The sequence below is a fragment of the Ipomoea nil genome, unplaced genomic scaffold (assembly GCF_001879475.1).
Source record: "Ipomoea nil cultivar Tokyo-kokei standard unplaced genomic scaffold, Asagao_1.1 scaffold2690, whole genome shotgun sequence".
Classification (NCBI taxonomy): domain Eukaryota; kingdom Viridiplantae; phylum Streptophyta; class Magnoliopsida; order Solanales; family Convolvulaceae; genus Ipomoea; species Ipomoea nil.
In genome coordinates this window covers 1,858,720-1,863,983 of record NW_017619118.1, presented here as the reverse complement: position 1 = coordinate 1,863,983, position 5,264 = coordinate 1,858,720, and the positions used below count along the sequence as shown (strand labels likewise).

The following is a 5,264-nucleotide window of genomic DNA, read 5'->3' as shown; positions in this document are numbered from 1 at the left end:
CCATTCCCAAACCTCTTTCTATTATTTGAATCTGAAATAGCAACAAGACTTTGATCTCCCAAAAGTAGATTCTGACCATTTTGAACAGCATTAGACTGAACCAAATCATTGCTCCTTTGAGCAATGGAACCATTGAGTTTCCTCTCTAGTTTTAAAGCCATATTAAGTACTTTTTCCATGTCTGTGATAGGATTCATTACAAGCACCCCTGATTTTATGGTTTCAAAGTCATCATTGAGACCATCTAGAAACCTAATGACTCTATCATCAGCTCTCTCTTTCTGCATTTTAGTAAGGAGATTGCAAGTACATCTAGGAGGACATTCACAGAGTAATATAGGCCTCATAGCATTCAAGTTCTCCCACAAGGCAGTACACTTTGTAAAATACTCATTAACAGTCAAATTACCTTGCATGTTTCGGTAGATTTGATTCTGTAACTCCGCAATTCTGTGAGGATCTGCTTGTGTATACCTCTTCTTGAGAGCTTTCCAGATATCCGCTGCAATTTCATAGTATAGAACAGTCTCCGCAATGCTCGAACTTAGAGATTTCAGAATCCACGAGCAAACTATCGTGTTACATCTCCTCCACACTGCATACCTTGGATCATTCTCCCCTGGATTTGGAATAGATCCATTAGCAAAGCCAAATTTGTTCTTCACCTCTAGGGCTATCTTCATCGACCTACTCCATGAAGCATAGTTGTGTTCAGATAACGGAGGAGATACGAGAACCAATTCGGATTCTCGGTGATGTGCAAATATAGCGGATCGTCGAATTCATCATTCCGCTGAGTTGGAGCTTGATCGAACAGACTTTGATTTGCTGGATTCGAAGATTGTCCGGCCAGATTCTCTCCGCCGGCTACGTTACTCTCTGTAACCACCGCGTCATAGCTAGGACGTCGCTCTGATACCATGATGAAAGTTTAGCATGAGCTAGCCTGAGCTGAGATGGAAAGTAGAATTGAGCAGTTTCATTGATTGTGGAACAATTGAATGAAGAAGATACAAAGAAGGAAGGAAGAAGACTTCCTTATATGTTCTGGCACAACCGGAATTAACAGAAAGGGAAAGGGTGTGAAAAGACAATACTACCCCCTTTAACAACAACAAGTCTATATAACAAACACTACTTATTTTGACAGTGATATTATCACATACAGAGAATTTAAAATTTTGAGGAAGAGACGACTATGGAGGCGGATGAGAAGTTCTACTAAGATTCAAAAAACAATAGAGATTTTGTGAAATAGTTTGCAAAGAGAATAATTAATAATTTCATCTCAAATCAATATTTACTTAAAAATTAATTTACTAATACAATATCATTGTTATATACAGAGGAAGTGCCACATAACATTATAATTTTAGCAAGAGGTCCACTTTACTCATGCTAGAAGAATTTCTTCATATAACATTAATGGTTTAAGATTTTGAATAGTGAATCTAGAAGAAGGACTGAAGTAACAAAATAATGGAGTATTTGTGATTGCTGTAACTCCAAGTGTTGCAAGTACTTGTGATAGGTATGGGATTTTTTCAGATGTTGCTTATTATGATAAATTGGTGGACATCATTGAACGCAATTACTACATCAAATTTGTGGTTAAGAAGAAATCATTATGGTTTCACTGAAGTTAACTTCTCTAGGAGATAGTATAGATGATGAGTCATATGTGTTAGCTGAACAAGATCAACTTGTGTTTTATGCCACTAATAAAATGAAAAAAAAACTTGGAATGTTGCAATACCTTTCAAACAAAGAGATTTTTTTTTTCCAGGTGAATATATATATATATATATATATATATATATATATAGTGTATGTATATCTCACACACACAAACTATATACTATACATACCAAGATGAGAATTGGAAAATGACTTTTCCAAAAAAAAAAGGTGAAGTCATTTTCCCTCAAAACATACTTATTTTTCGTTGAATACAACATCATTTTCCGTTGACCTCATTTTCCTCCCTCTTGCCAAACACTAGAAATCCGGAAAACATTTTCCATAAGTCATTTTCCGGGTTTCCAAACGCACCCTAAGTTGCACTCATAAACAGATGGACAAGATACAAAAGCCCTAAATTATTCAATAAAAGACCTACTAGCAGGTGACATAATTGTTTTATTTACATCTGTGGCCAATGCATTACATTCTGTTCCTAGTTTACGGTTTGACCGTTTTTTATAGTTTCGTTTCTTTATTATTTTTATTATTATTATTATTATTATATTATTATTATTATTATTATTATTATTATTATTATTATTTAATGTTAATGCATATTGTAAAGCAGTTATAGTTTAGAGGAGAGTGGCTCAACGTGAATGTGTTGTTAGACAGCCATTCACATGAATGTAAATATATTAATTAGTTCACATATAAGTCAAAGGATTTGAAATGTTTTTGTATTACATGAGACCTTATTATTGTTGTAATAAACGCTAGTTAGTTGAAAAGTTGAAACATTACCTACTGGTTAACCAATTTATTTGAAGATATTACTGCTTTGAATATTTTTAGCATAGAATGACACATCATCGGAAGTGGAGGAAGGGAGAGTTTTGCAGATCAGCGGAGAGAGGAGTAGAGAACAAGAGGAAAAGAAGGAGAAATGACACCGTGTGAAGCAGAGCAGCGGTAAGTTCCTAAGGAGGTTCCGACTGCCGGAGAATGCAAAGACGATGGATGAGGTGAAAGCTTCCATGGAGAATGGAGTGCTCACTATCACTGTTCCCAAACTGGAACTTAAGAAACCTGAAATCAAAGCCATTGACATCTCTGCTTAAACATGTAATATAATCTTGTAAATGACTTTGTGGCCCAATGGATAAGGCGCTGGTCTACGGAACTAGAGATTTTGGGTTCGATCCCCAGCAAAGTCAGCCTTACTATAGTCTCTAGAGTTATCACTTACATCAACATCTACTGTGCTAAATACGACCTGATATGCAACGCCGCTAGAGAACATGGGACTCGACAATCACTTCTTACATTGAGGTGGGGTTTGGTTGATTATTATAGGCTCATTTGGGATTAACAACTTAATTTCTATATATGGTAACCTTAAATACAATGAATGACAATCATTGTTTTGAGCGAGGCTCAACAGGGCTATTGAATGAAAGAACATGGCATAGGGAAAACACGACTTTTCTGACGATATGTTAGTGTGCAGTAAATTATGTTGACATTATTATAAAAGGGCGTTCTCTTTGTGTGACCCAAGTCGTGATGCACAACAACCGGTGGTTTTAAGCGATGAGGGGAGTGATTTGGATGACGTTTTCCAAACCCTACCATGTGGTCTTGACGAGGTGGAGTATGTAGAACCAACGCATGGTGATCGGTAAGTGGGGTACACCTTACATAAAATTAACTACAAGACAAACCAATCTCCAAGTTTCTAACATTATGGTTTACTTTATTAGCAATGAGGTCTTGTTCCACCACGCCAACCGAAAAGTGAAATGGTCAGACTTTATAACATTAAAGGAGATGACTGGCGTATCTGGAGATGTAGTGGATGCATGGTGTTGTGTGCTCAATGCTAGAGAAAAATTCAGGAGATGGGGTGTGCCTTCCCGCCTGTTTTCCTCGACAACCACCATTTGCTGGCAATATATAACATTTGTCTACGCAGATTGGGACCATTGTGGGCATTTCCACCAGCCGCGACGAGAGGCTAGCGTGGTTTGTACGGAGAGTTGATGCCGATTTGCAAACCACAAAACACGTGGGGTCGGCAACATTAGACATGGTAACTTTATTCAACTCCAAAGTAAATGTTCTCACGGGCTAGACCAGATAACCACCCTAAACTAACCTCAGAAACCTGTTTTCGGGCAGTATATCTTTCCAATAATGCACAAGGGACACTACTACGTGACGAGCATTAGTTTCAAGCAATACAGGTTTGACATTATTGATAGCTCATCATCAAGGAACACGAATACACAAATGTATGGAGCACTAGAGGAGTTGGTACGTGTCTTTGGCAAAACACACTTGGTCGGGCTTTTTCTAGTGTCTTACTGTATTGTTGTGGGAAAAAATAGTCACACTATGTACTATGTTCCAGAAAACTAATCCCCTAGGTGCAATGCAAAAACTAATCCCCTAGGTGCAACGCATTGGAATGCACACCTCTTAATGCACAACCACACGCGCACCGAACACTGCATGTCACCGATTTATTTTACTCACCTCTTTAACAAATTTGTGTTTGATGCAGATTGACCTGCTGGCCGCATACCTGGAAAGCAAACACCAGACACTCCGTGCACTACGCCTAAGGAACATGCGACCAGAAAGGATGCAAACGGCGTGGGGAAACACCAATTCAATCTTAGATTTCTGAGTATTTGCGATACGACACATAGAATCCTACACCGGGCTGAATTGTACCAACTGGCATTGTGGTTTACAAAGAGGGGATGCCGTACAATTATTGAACCTACACAAGCGTTTCATGCACAACATCCTTTTGAGCGAGGTAAATGGTTACATGTAGAGTGTTGCTACACGTGTTGGCCAATATAACCACCAAAGGTTCGCATAACTGGGTCAAATATCAGTATAACCGCCACAATAATGAGCTGCCGACAGCGGTTGTGACACCCTGGAAATTCGTTCCTTAAACCCGAATTAATTTCTTAATTAATTCCTTCTTGCCTTGCAAATTCCTTTCCTAATTCCTTAATAAATAGTCAGAGGACCAAAATTGACTAGATTCTATAATCAATTGAGCTAGTCAAAGAGTTGTACCTTGAGCTTTATACCTTGTACCTAGCCCTCTCATGTCTTCCTAACCTTTTTAGAATAAGGGAGGGCATTCTAGACTTTTCACCCTTACTTGGCATTCAAGCCTTACCCTAACAAGACCACGCTTCATTTCCTACACTTAGCAAGAAAACACTAGATATTCTACCTTCTCTCTAAAAAAAAAAACCTAGCTTACTCTCCAAGCCAAGTAAAATCCATCTTCATACTTGCAAGAGAACTCTCCAAGATTCCACCTTTCCACCATCAAAGCACTAGGAAGGGTAAGATCTTAGCATAGATAGTGTTTTTGGTTAGTTTTACCTAGTCTTTATCTAACTGTGGTTTTCTTTGTGTGGTTTTGGTTGTGTAAGAAGACTTTGTTAAGGAAGAGCTTCAAGAAGAGGTCTAGGAGGTAAAAAGGAAGTGTTTCTTGGTTTACAAAGGTAACCCATGCTCTACAAAACCTATTTTATACTTGCTATGAT

At 38.1% G+C, this 5,264-nt stretch overlaps 1 non-coding gene across 1 annotated transcript; it reads left to right on the top strand.

Annotated features, from left to right (window-relative positions):
- Positions 1-2,827: 2,827 nt before the first annotated feature.
- Positions 2,828-2,900, top strand: TRNAR-ACG. The gene has a single exon. It is a non-coding gene; the product is annotated as a tRNA-Arg (tRNA).
- The last annotated feature ends 2,364 nt before the right edge of the window (positions 2,901-5,264 follow it).